This window comes from Opisthocomus hoazin, chromosome 1 (assembly GCF_030867145.1).
Source record: "Opisthocomus hoazin isolate bOpiHoa1 chromosome 1, bOpiHoa1.hap1, whole genome shotgun sequence".
Taxonomy (NCBI): Eukaryota; Metazoa; Chordata; class Aves; order Opisthocomiformes; family Opisthocomidae; genus Opisthocomus; species Opisthocomus hoazin.
The window spans coordinates 64,444,987-64,458,811 of NC_134414.1; the positions used below are offsets into that span (position 1 = coordinate 64,444,987).

Sequence of the window (13,825 nt, forward strand, 5' to 3'; positions counted from 1 at the left end):
CAGAGCAGAGAGCAGTAATGAAGTCTGCTTCCCAGGGTTTGCTCTGATACCACTTTTCCCACAGAATCTAAGCCAGAGTCTGCACCTGTGTTCCTGTTGGTTTCTCTAGCCTACTGTCCTTCTCCTTTCCCCCAAGTCCTTTCATTTATTTACTTTGTCCTTTGTTCCTTTAACATCCTTCTGCACTCTTCTGATTTCAGCTTAATACCCTCTGCTTAGGTAAAGGGGAGGAAGGATGGGTTTTCCCTGCCACGATGTCACCTACAAATTGCCTACATGTACAGATCTACACAGTCCTGCATGTGTATGTGTACACATCTGCAAATGTAAATGTTCAGTCAAAGGAAAGAATTAGCATCTTGAATGAAGGTCCTGGAAATAGATTTTGGGCTTACCTTTATATATCTCTTACTAAACCTTTGCTAACATAGAAGTGCAGTTAAGATGGTAAGTGTTTGAAAGGAATATTCAGCAGCGAGAAGCTCTTAGTTGCTCATTATTATTATAATGTATTGCTATCAACATAACAAACAGCTTGTGAAATTATTGCTCTGCTCTTTTTTTGATAGTAGAAAGCGCCAGGGATAGCTGTGAGCACTCTGTGTTACTTTTGATGGGGGCAAATGCTGATGGCACTTCAGTGGTGGCAGGCAGCGTGGTGCTGCTGGACATACACACCGCTGACCTGTCCATCAGGACGTATTTTTAGAACCAGCTGATCAGGAGCACAGCTCCCTGGCTTGTCAGGAGGGCGTCAGCTTCGATAAACGGCTTCACTTGATTTTTTTGACATCAGACAGCAGAAACAATTCCGCTACTGGTTTTTGATAGAAAGCAAGCCCCTGCTTCAGGAAGCCAGCTGACACTTGGAGGAGAAGTGAAAGGTATGCTTCTCTCTTGGAAACATCCTCGCTGTCCCAGTTAGCTACGTGAAGGACAGAGAAAACTACTTTGCAGCAGAAAGACAACAGTTTACTGCTGCATAACATATGGTAAACGTGTGGACACTAGGATAAATGTTTCTGTTAGTGTAGCAGCGTATTTCTATTGCTTTAGAGGGGAACGGGAAAAATCACGTTGCTTTCCCCAGTGAAATCAAAGCTTTGAGTGCACACTGTTAGCATCATTTGGGGGTCTACGTGAATTTGTAATGAGATTTTTGTCTGTTTCTGATCTTCAGTAGAAATTCTTTGCTATATGAGCATTTCTCTTCAAATTGTAGTGGCATTAGATAGCTTATTTTTTCTGAATTGTTTTTCGATAGAGGGTTATGAGTCTCGGATCTGATGTAGGACTTGTGCTGTTGGAGGATGTACAAGGATGTTTCCGCCTGAGGAGAAAGCAACTTTTATATACTTTTAGCTGTAAGAAATGGTTGATGAATAGAAGAGTGCACTGATTTGGTTTAATTTTCTTGGGATGATAACATTTTGAGTCCTAATTAAATTGTTTCAGAACAGATCATAGGTTATTGCTGTAATTGAGACTTTATGTGAGTTTTTACTCCTTGTTCCTCTCTGGTGGACGTGACTAGGTATCATATGCTGATGGAGCGCTGCTGTTCTGCCACTTTAAGGTAGAGTTTTTCAGATAGTGTATTTGTTAGTAGCATTACTGTAACACTAAGGAATCTTACTGTGCTATATATTGTACAAAAAAAATGAAACAAGGTAATCCGTGCTTCCAGATTAGTGCCCAAAACCATGCCCAAAAGCAAGAGTACAAGGAAACAAGGAGGCAGTCCTTTTATGGGTTGTCTCCTGTGTGTAGGCAGCTCACCGAAGTAGCTTTGTAACAAAGATCTATAGAAAAATGCTAAGGTCTGTACACAGAGCTCCTACTTCGGCCTCTGCAGTTCAAAAGCCTGTATGTTTGAGTAATCTTTTCAGAGGACAAAAGTCCACCCTTCGTTCCTCTTTCTAGTTAGCCTCCAGTTTGTTGTGTCTCTTGTCTCTTCGTCCCACTTTCTGTTCTCTTACATGAGAGGAATGTTTTTTGCTGGCCCACTGATGTCTCCAGTCATTCGCTGGTTATCCATGCCTCTGTCAACTGGACTTCAGCGATGGCATACATCTGGGCAGGCAGCCTTTAACGCTAAGAGAGCTTCAGGTATACAGAGAACTGCAGATTGTTATGGAAACATTGAATGTTATCTAGACTGTGTGTAATGGCCTCTGTGTAGAATTGCGAATAAAAAAATACTGTCTGTGTGCTCAGGTAGTGAGTGGCCTTGCTCCATCGCATCCGTAACGTCATTGTCAGCTTTGGGCTGCAGGCCATGCTTGACGGCGATGCCCTGTCCAGTGAAGCACTTTCCTCAGAAGAGACAGACCCAGACAGCGAGAAGTCCCCAGCCACAGAGGAAAGTTTCACTATCCTCTGCTTGTTGCTTGTGCTATTGCTTTGATCTTCCGTTCTTTAACATCAGAGCAGCAATACAGAGGAAAACAGTTACTTCTGTCCTCTGGGGAAGGATGAAAGGACATATATGTGACAGACGTTAGTCATGTTGCTTGGTGTATTACTTTACAATGTTCATGCAGTGGTGAACACAGTATAAGAACCCACATGGAACAGAGTGAAATTTGCTCTGGGCTAAGAAGCAAGCCATCTTTATGTGCTTCTGAGTTTCCTAGCATCGTTTTCTTGGTTCAGCCTCCTTATTGGAGATTTTTGCATTGCTTCAGTCTCATCCCTGATGGAGAGCTTTTTGCCACCTTTGCTTTACAGAACATCTGAAGTTTTGCTGTGGAGGCTTACGCTCTCATGTGATTACTGTTAGCCTGTTAATGCTACGCTTGTTGTTCTTCAGCCCTTTTGCAGACCTGTTTAAAGTAGTGCAGAGACCCACTGCCGTGACAAGATTTGCAAACTCCAGGTTGAGAACACTGGATTTAGGAAAACTAGCCTCTGTCATGCCCTGGCCATGGTTTTTATGTTCTAGTACAGTAGTGATTGCTCAAAATTAATGACTTTTTGATTGTTCTTTAGCTACTTCCACATAGGTTGGCAACAGGATATTTCATACACAATCGGGCTATTGGTTATGTATGCTGTTCAGGAAATTGGTCAGAAATGGAGAACTTTACAGAAGAGGCATTCCTCAAAATTTTTGCTTTTGCTTCCTGGCTTATTGCATATTCATCATTTACGTATCTAAGGTAACCCTGGGAGCTGCAGGTCACAGTACCAACTTTTCACTGCTGATTCCCCTTCCTCCTCCCTCCTGCCATGACTTGTCTGCTTTTGCTGTAACAGAAAACTCCCAACTTTGTTCCATTATTGAGGCTTACAAATTGTGCTGGAACTTTTCAGTCTCTGTATATTCTTGTCAGCTGCCAGACAGCTTCCTCCTTTTTTCTTTCTCCCTGCATTCTTACAAAGACTAATTAAATAGCAATAAAGATGGAAGCTTTGACTGTATGAGCCTGATTTAGCTCACAATGACAAATGTTTAACAACCTGCTTCTTTCACCCTTACAAATCACTGCAGTTCTTAACAGGTTTTCTTTCTTTCTGCTTTTCTTTCTATATGTGACACTTCTGAAACTAGATACTGAAGATTTATGCAGACTTTCAAACATTGGTTGAAAACCTGCAGAGGTTACAAAGGTTGTATTTATTGGAATATGCAGAGTATTAACCACAAGAAGATAAATATAGTCCAGTAGGTGTTTATTTTGCAAGCTAATGTCTTTTTTTAATGATTTTTTTTTCACTCTTCGTTTTCACAAGCCCTAAGATTAGGGTCCCTGCTGATCTAAAGGGAATTCTACTGTTGGATAGATTTTTTCTTTCCACCCAGCTTCAGAGGCATTGTGAACCACAGTGCTTCTGGTAGTAGAGCTGTCATCAGTGGCATTTCAGTAGTGCAGAAAGTGTCACTAGGAGAAAAGTGCAGTTGCTTCTGGAAGCATGAACTTCCACAGGTCTCTTTTGAACATGGGCCCTGAGAATCCTGAGACTGGCTACAAGCTGCTGCAGTATTCTGCAGCAAGTGGGTAATTCATGCAACAAGGACTTCACTTGTGAAAGTAGTGGTACTTTGGCCCGTCATTAGAACTCGGCAGTGAGAATTGTTCCGGCTCATGTGATACAGATGATGGGGTGCAGCCACACAGCTACATACGCCGTTCTCATTTCAATTCTGTTATATATTTAGATGTTTTAAAGCAGAAACTATAATGAATATAGCAAAGCTGTCCACTGGGGAGAAACTCTCAAAAGCACCTGAGAGATTCAGAGATACGGGTGTTACCAAAAGCCGTGTCCTAAAATCACCGAAATTATTTTGGGAATCTTGAACTTGCTGAATTTTGCTTCTCTGACTTAGAAGAAACCAGAATTGCCACAAGTTCCCACAGAACAACTTATTGTAGTCTTTGCCTGAGACCTCCTTGAGCGAGAGACGGTGGTGTCAAAGTGAAGCTGGAGCTGCAGATGTGCTTCTTGGATGGCTGGTGTGAACATACTGGCTGGCCAACTGGCTGCTGCCATATTTCTCTTAGTTGGAGCATGGATTTAGGTCTCCTGTGCTCTTCAGAAGATTTGTGGAAACATAGTTATGGTTCTTACAATACTTACAGGTAGTTGGACTACCTATTTTTTAAATGTGGTTGAAATTGATCGGCAGGTTAAAATAGTGTATGTGGGTGCAAAGGGGATAGTTGGATGGGATGAGGTGGGGGTGGGGATTGAGAGGCAGAGATCTGGGTTGCAAGCCTTGCTTTCTTACAAAACCAGACTGGAAATGGGCTATTACATTTAGATTCTAGCGTTTTGCTTTTGATTTGTTAATTTTAAATCTTACCCTTTTCTTCTGTTTTCAAGTAAAGTTTTAATTTGCAGAGAACAATTCTGTGATACCGTCATAAGTAGGTCAGAATCCTGTGAACATCCTTAAAGTTGGTGGATTCTGTAGTGTGTGTGCTATCTGTAGTGTAGTAGTCTTTGGTTGCAATAGATTATGGCCCTTATCCCTCGGAGATAAGCAAATGGAAAAAAAATGATTTCTGATTGTCCGTGCTTCATTTGACGAGTTTCTTTCTCGTTGAGCTCAGTAATGGCTCAACAGTAAGGACAAGGACTGAACTTGGTTGGTCAGGCTATTGCTTCTTGGAACACAAGTGGACAGGTTACCCAAGGGTAACTGAAGTGATTTACTTTGGTAGACTAATATTTACCAATATTGAAATAATTATTAGTTGCTTTGTTTGGCCAAAGAAGTTTTGTTGGTTTTTTTTTCAACTGTATCAAGACCGTTACCTCATAGCGAATATCTAGTGTTTTCTTCTGAAGATGATGTCTACTGCCAAGTAATAAACATATGTGTACCGCGTGTTTTTAAACAGCTTTTTGATGGCTGCAACTTTGGCGTATACCCAAGAAGTGTTTAGGAGGTACTAATTTATATGGCTTTGAAGCTTAACCAGGAATCTTAAATGAAACAAAGGCATGATGAAGTTAGTGAAGCTAATTTAAGTCTCTGAATGTAAATTTTAAATGAAGTTTTTATTGATAATAAATATACTTTGTTTCTCATTAGTCTTCTAAGCTTCGGTGGTAGTATCAGTAAAATAAACATGTTTTACAAAGATTTAACATTAAAAATGCTATTAATATGACCCTTGGTACACCAGCACAATTAGATTTCAAAGTGAGCATTTAGGATGTAACAGCGATTAATGACAACCATCGAAAACAATTTTGAACTCCATCAGTTTAACTCAGGAGGGTAAACTTAATATGATAATTTATCTAGTTGAATTGTATCAGCCTAGCAGGAAAGTATGCAAATATGTGACCCTTACCTAGAATCTAAATGGATGCTGTGCTGATAGATTTATCAGTTCCATTAAAGAACTTTAGGGAACTTTGGAATTTCAGCAATTGTTCCCTTGGAGGCTGAAAACCAAACCTGATCTCATACTGGGACCATTCTGGTCTGCATATTTCCATAATTTGCCTTTGCTACTAATATGACAGCAAGACGCAAATAACTGTTTCTAATAATATCAGATGGAGTTGTGGAGGACAGCATTTTAATGTAGTAAAAGACCTCCCTGTGGGGTTGTTATTGCCACTATAGAACAGCAGTTACACAGTTGCAACAATAGTCTCTTAATTGATTCGTTTAATTAGCAAGAGATGAAGCTTGTGCTGCATCTTGTCATCTGTTATCATGGGGGTGGCTACAGAGAGAATCTTTGCATTTGTCACTCTTTATGGTCGGGTTTAAGTAGAGTAAAAGGAAACTTCCAAACACGTTTCAGCTATGGAGGTGAGCATGGGTAGGAATGTTTTGCGGGCGTGCTTCCACTCAGGTTTTCAGCATGTGGACACGTCTGGTTTAAGAATCGGCATGGTCTCTGGAGTAGAATTTATGACAAAGCATTGTTTTACTGCGGGAAGATCTTAATCCAGTGATGCCGGGCATTTCTAACCTAAATATGCAAATCTAAGTATTATAGGAATGGTGGATTATTTGGGGCATCACTATTGTAACAGTTGACTAGATTTACTTGGAAGAAATAGGGTCAGATTAGTGAAACCGGCCATCTGCCTTGTGATTGCTTTTTCGTGGCATTTTTGTTTCCAGACTAGATAAACAATGAGTTACGTGAGCACATGGTCCGTGGTAGGAAACATGTGTAAAAGAGGGGCTTTCTTTGTGGCTGGTTTTCCCCGGAGTAGTTCTGAATACAGATACACTGCTGTGCTTGCTTCTGGGAGATGGAGTAATTCGTTACTCAGATCTATTTTATTTAACGTTTAAGGGTATGTAAACAAATATATTTTGAAGGCAAGTAAATATATTTATATTTGGAACTTCAGTTTCATTCTTCTCTCCTTGGCTTAGTTTTCTCTTCTGTTCAAGGTTATTCTTCCTTATGGAAGGAAATATTTCTAGAGGATGACAAACTTCTTGTTAAATGCTAATTAAGAAAACGAAGGTTACGTTGGCATACTTCCATTGTCATAGCACTGACCTAAAATAAGGGATCTCTTACTAATCTGAAATAAATGAGACAGAGAGGGAAGCAAGTAATTCTGTGCTTGTGAAACACTTGAGATATCTCCTTCTGGTCTATTTTTTAAATGACTGTGCTTTGGGTTTTTTGTTTGTTTGTTTTTGTTTTTCCACTTGTGTGCTGTAGGATTGGACGTGCCATCTAATTTTGGAGTATGATGGTGCTGTAAATCTGTGTAGCAAAGGGACAATGTGCTGTTAGAGAAGGCATCTTTTTTAGGATGATTTAAGCAAAGATTTAGTGCACTTATTTTAAACATCCCATGGTAATTTCCACCAGGTTCTGAGATCGCTTCATATTCTGAGAGTTTTGGCCAAAGTCCACTTTGTGTAATTACCTTCTGTCTGCACAAATCCCTAATGCAGTTTTAGATGTGTTTGGTATTTTTCACTTCCTGTCCTAAATAGTGAAAATATTGCCACACACTGCTCATAATTACTGCGAGTTATATCCTACGTTCAAATAGAGAGATTCCTATAAATTACCTTAGTGAATCTTGTTTTCCCATTGTTAAAGCACCGAAATACATGACAAAAGATGAGTAAACAGTAGGATGTGTAATTAAATTCACAAACCGATGAAATAACTCTAATTTTTTGACTTTTCCATTTCATTGCATTTTGTGTGTCTGTGAGCTAAAATATCCTTACTGCTAGGGCCATCACTGAGGGAAAGGCCAGCTCCCAGACCATGTCAGAGCTCAGGATTAGCACAGTGCACGGTGCTTTGAAGCAGGTAGGAAGCCGGTGCGGGACTCTACGTGCTGTCATTGTGTGCTCAGTCGGCTTTTATTTGCTTTCCATACTTTTTTGTTCCCACAACTGAAATCCTTGTCTGTGCATTTGTCCCTAAACTAAAACTGGTTTCAGTTCCTCTTTCCAGATGCCTGTTGTGGACTCCAGAGTATGTGTTCAACTGTACTGTCTTTAAAATGGTTTGCTTCTGTGTTGTCTCTTTTGATAGGATTTATTGCTTTATATCTGAAGTTCGGTCCTTCTGTCTTCATCACCAAAGCCTTATTTACTTTGTGGTATGCCATGTCAAATCTTCTTTTTCATGATATTTCATTTGTTCTTTCTAGTCATCCTTTTTTTTTATTTTTCTGCCATATTTATCTTCTCCATTTTTTCTCAGATTGCTTCTCTTGTGCATTTCCTGTGTCAGGTTTTTTTAGGCATACTTATTTTTTTGCTAGAGAGATACATGGGTTGAGAGGAGAGGTATTACTATTAATGCAACATTAACTCTCGTGTTTTTTTGTAAGTAGCATTTAGGAGAAGTATGAGGATAAGAATAAACTGTAGAAAAATTGCTGTGCGTCAGCAAGTCATACAGCTACCGGAGTTAACATAGAAGTACGACAGACAGGGAACGCCAGGGACTCTTGTAAGACAAAAGTCTTTCCTTTGTCGCTGTTCTGTACCTTACAGTATCTGGGTCCAGTTTATTCATTGCTTGTATATGTACTATTAGTCTGCAGTCAATATTTTGAAGCTTTGCAGATTTTTCCCAGTGTTTGTTTAAGGCTCTACGCAAATAACAGGGGAACTGAATTTACCAAGCAGGAACAGTTTATTTCACGTTTTATGAGACTGAGGTTTCACATGAATCCTCTTCTATGTAAAGTACAGTGAAAATTGTTAACGACGTTTTAACAAGGATCTTGTGCGTGTCTGAAGGACAGCAGTCGACACTGCTGTGAACACTCATGCTGGTGCAGGCAGCCTCCATCTTCGTTTCATTCATGCCATTTGATATTTATAGCCCTTGCCTATAGTAAGGCGAAGGAAGGTGAAGGGCAGAGCAGTTGTAGTAGGAAGTATCATGCTTGTGTGACCATCTCCCAAACGCCAGTCTTGTGTCTTGGAGGGATGCCATGTTGGCAGGGTGCACAGGAAGCATTCGCATAGCAAACTGTGTTATGAGCAGCAGAACCACAACAAGGTTCTTCCTGCATCTGATGATAATTGTTTGATTGGGGGCAGGGAGGGAGAGAAGGGAGGTCAGGGCAACGTGGATGAAAACGAGAGGCCCGCACTATTGTAAGGACAGTGAAAACAAACTGCCCCTGTGCCAAAGAGTTTCAGTGTATGTGACACAGTAGCGCTGAGTGGGATGCAGGAATATTCCATCGAGACTGAAGAGCCCTGTGAGTAGCAAAGCCGTGGTGATGTCCTGGGTTTCCACTGCTGCCTCATTCTCCTGCCTGCTACAGAGCGATTTCTTCTCACATGCCCTTGGAACCTACTCTCGTGTACTGTTTTCTTTGATGTCACTCTTCATACAAAGATGTTTGAGTTTTAAAATACTTACATTAGTGTTCTGTTACAAGTCTATGGGCGTTCCTTGTTTTTTTTGTGAGAGTTTTGTGTTATTTTGTTTTTTGTTTTTTTTTTTTCTCCCTAGGTTTATCTTGTAGTTATAAAAGAGCTGCAGGGAAGCCCTCCCTTAGCCTTCTAAATTCCAAGCCCACTGTTAACGTTTAACAAATACTCAGCAAGCAGAACAACCCAATGTGGTCACTGTACCAAAGCCAGATCTGGACACTGCATTAAGAAGATCACAGCTACATCCTGAAAGGCATCTGTCCTGCAGCCCATTTTTGACACACTGACTTAGAAAAGGAGTGTGTGGTGATGGAAATATCCTGGTGTATGGCATCAAGTGGTGGCTTTTACGAGGCACAAACTGTGCTAATGTTTCCTGTAAAGCAGAAGATACCTTCGAGAAGTTTGGGAGCGTCTTAAGATGCAAGAGAGGCAGTGAGTTTCTCCACCCTTAAAATGTTTCTCACCATGCTGCAGGCAAGATGAAAACCCAGGAGGTTACCATTTCCTAATTTATCTTAAATAGCTGAATAGAAATGCAATGTTTACAAGTGAAGTAACTGTACAAACACACTCGCACTCTCAGAGAGGCCAGAGAAGGCTCTCACAGTCATAGAATATTTCAGGCTGGAAGGGACCCACTGCCTGTTCAAAGCACGGTCAGCTAGAGCAGTCTGATGAAGGCTGTGTCCAGCTGGCTTTCAAATATCTCTGAACGACTCCACAACTCCACATCTTGACAATGTTTTCAGTGATTTTGCAAATTCTTGGGTGTCCCTGAGGGCTTTTTCAGGGCAGTGACACAGAAGTAATGTAGATGGAGAAAATCAGGACAAGCAATTCCAGATCTGCGGTAACGCTGAGTGTAAAAGGGAATAATCATTCTTTACAAGAGCTTGTATGACTGCACTGGGAAGTATTCAGCTGAGGAGAGGTCAGAAGCTCTGTTTCTAATCTGAAAGAGGATGGACACTTGTGGAAACATAGGCATGGAACAGAATGCACTAGTAGTGTTGTAGAGGTTTGAAGTCAAGAGAGCTCTGGCAGGTTGATGCCTCTTAACCTGTCAAAATCCAGCTGGAAAGCAATGATGGAATCTGTAGAAAAGGTTAAGAAGAGATTATCACTGGTGATGAATTAAACTCTCAAACAGTCTACCGTTAGTGTCCTGAAGGAATAGAGATTTTAATAGAAACCTCTGTAGGGTATGCAGGAAACAGAATATCAGAAGCAGAGTGTCAAGCAAAGGGAATCTGTATACAAAACAGAGGGCTTCCCTGCACAGTAAGCACTTTATAACCAAGTCACAGTTAAATGCTATAAAGTAAATACATGTTTTTTGTGGATATGTGTAGGTTCACCAGATTTCCTTTGGATGATAGGTAAATTATTAGAGAGAGAAAAAATGCATGACTTCCAGACTCTTAGGTGCATGCCTCCATGACATGAGGGTTTGCTGCCAAGGTAAGAATTAGAAAAATACTATCAATGCTGTCTGATTAATTTCCCTCCGTGATCTGAAGGGTCAGTGGTTTGTTCTTTGCTCTTTTAGTTGTGGAGTTGTCCTTTATTATTGGGATTGTGGTTGCTGGCTCGTTTCCACGCAGGTTTCCCTACATTGTTATTTGCTGCATTCCAGAAGAAGCTCTACTTGTGACAAACAGTGCCTTTTACCCTTCTTCTTTTTGACTCTAGTCATAGAGTTAAGGTGTAACTTATGCAGAGGCATAAGGAACTGAAAGTCAATGAGTTCCCTGGAATTTGGGAAGTTTTCACAAGCACGTCACTGAATGATCCACCCTCAGTGGTTCATCTGCTGAGACCATGCATCAGCAGTGGTGAATTTGGGGCCAGAGACTGATTGAGCTCTGTTCTTTTCAGGTGGAGAAAGTCCTCCAACTTTGTGCCAGCTCTGAAGGCATTTTTCAAACTCAGTTGGTGTTTCCGTTTTGGTCATGTTGCGGGTGGGACAAATCGGTTCCAGAATGACTTCCAGCATTGTGAGACAGCTGGAAGGCCCCTTCAGCTGTAAATAAACCGATCTCCTATTCTACTTTGATTTTTCTACTTCCTGGCTTGCTTTGTGGTTCATGAAGTCCACTCCTGTTCTGCTAGAATCACATTCGAACTGGCATCAGTAACACGAGAGATGTAACAACTTACCTGAAACAGCTCATCCAAAAAAGCGTTATTCTCACTGACAGATGATCTTGCGTTGTTGTGAGGCTGCGCCGTACGCGTCTGCTGAATTGAGTAGTTAGCCTCAAACTACTGACAGCTCTGTTGAAACTGGGCACTGGCTGCCAAAGAGTGTGGATGTGTTGGGGGTTGGAGGAGTGTAGGCACCCCGATAGCTGGTTGTGTTGGGTGGAAGTAGGGGAGTCGGAGCCCAGCTCTCTTCCTTGGGCTTGAAGGAAGCCGGGTGGACTCTAGCTACTGCAGGTGCCCTGCAGCATCATTCTGGGTAGCGAGGGAGGGAAGGGACTGTCAGAAGACATAGTGAGGCAACTGCTTGAGGTTGTAGTGGAGATATCAGGTCGTTTGAACTCCTTTCCCTTACATAAATGCTGATGAGCAGAGTAAAAAACATCTGAGATGGAAGTCAGGCTGGAGGCGGTGATTTCCACCTCTTTTCATGTATGACAGTGTGAGATGTCTAACAGGAGCAGTCAGGTGCTTGGTTTTATGCACAGACCGCAAACAGAATGGCGTATATCAGTTATTGGTTTCGCTACAGACTGTCATAATCCCCAGGCCATCGTGGCCTCTCTGCAGCGGGAGGTGAGCAGCGGAGAAGTTCCCCTGCAGATAAGCGTTGTACAAACGCAGCTGCTTCCTAGGGAACTCGCTGCCGCTGGCATGCTCAGTGTGCGGACGGGGCTGCAAAGCCTGGAGCTATTGGAGTGTACCTCTCTCGTGTCCAGACTGGAGCCGCTTCTCAGTACCTAAAGGATTTGTCTGTGTCTGATAGCTCAGAACTAGACCTCCAGGGCAGAGTAACCCAGCTCTGTGCAGCCCTCCTGAGCTCAGCCTGAAACTGCCCTGTTTTGGTTTTGATCCATTTTTCATTTATTATGTAATAATATACAGTTGAAACTGATTTTAAAGTACTTCGGCCTAGTCGTGTTTTTGTTCCCCACCCCCATGCTTCTGTGTCTGAAGGCTCCATTAGTGTCCATAACAAAGAGAGAGTAACACAGATGGTAACCATTTTTACCGCAGAACACCAGCGGCGAGCACCGTATCACTGATGTAGGAGTCTCTGTGCTGTGCTTGCTCAGCTGTACATAATCGCTCTCATTTCCTTCCCTTGGGTTTCTGGCCGGCGTAGGGAGCCGTTGCTGGCACGGTCAGCGAAGCCGCCCTGGCATCGCCGAGCTATTGCTCAGTTCATGTATATGCCTCTTCGCGGAGCAAGAAGCTCCGTGCTGGAGCTGGTGAAAGCTTTTGTCTGGCGTGCTCTCTGGTTTTCAGAAATGTATTTTCACCAAACGTATGAGGCTAGAATGAAAACTCTTTTGGGTGAGGACAGTGTCTGCCTTAGCTGCCAGGCAGCCATAGTGCTTTTGAATGCCTCCTTGGTATAAAAGATAATAAAACTAGGGAACTGTGATTAGCCTTGCCTGAGTTTTGTGGGATAGTTGCCATGGTGGAAGCTAGCGTGCGTTTGGTGCCAAGCAATGATATTTTTAAAGTTTCAGTTTTCATTCTGGGAATGCTGATAGAAAGGCGAATGCTATGAAGAAGGGTTGTCAGCTCTCTGTAGTAGTTCAAATAAAAATATAAAAAAAAAATTCAGTTTGGTGCAGCATTTTACCAGGCTGACTGGCTGTGAGGTGCTTGTTTTATCTTCCTTTTTACTTTTCTTTGTACAAACAAAATAGGCTCTGTCTATCAAAAATGCAAGTAGCTTTTCTTTTTGTACTTAGATGAGAGAGATAATCTCTAACTAAAATTTCACATTAGCATTCTGCTTGTAAAATAAAACAGTGTCCTTTGGGCCAGAGAAGTTTTTTTTAAAAACAAGCGTGCACTACAGTCTGTGTAGTGGTGGCCCATTTTGGTGACTTGTTTACTGGTGTGTCTTTCATATCTAAATTCTTGGATACAGACAAAGCATTCAAATAGTTTTCTCTTTGTCGAAAGAAGAGGACGAAAAATGTCTGAAATTGGAGCCAAGTTCACATTCTCTGGAGTACCATTCCAGCCTTTGGGAGGGCCATCTAGTACAGAGTAACTGAAAACTTGAGCAAGGTTTGTTTGAACAATCTAAACTTAAAGAAGAGACAGCAAAACAAATACTTTTTCATTCTTGTGCTTTTTGTATTTACACTGGCGGTGGTGTCTTCCTCAGATAAAACGGTTTGATATTAAGCAGTTCCTCTAATTTTACTGGGCTCTGTTTCTTTTTATGGTAACACACACTGTGCAGGAAGGTCATTATATGGGAGAAAAAAGCTGTCAGCA

At 41.6% G+C, this 13,825-nt stretch overlaps 1 protein-coding gene across 1 annotated transcript in view; it reads left to right on the top strand.

The window, feature by feature from the left end:
• The window catches only part of PCCA (propionyl-CoA carboxylase subunit alpha), a 300,689-nt gene that overhangs the window by 240,466 nt on the left and 46,398 nt on the right, over positions 1-13,825 (top strand). The gene's annotated exons all lie outside the window — the stretch shown is intronic.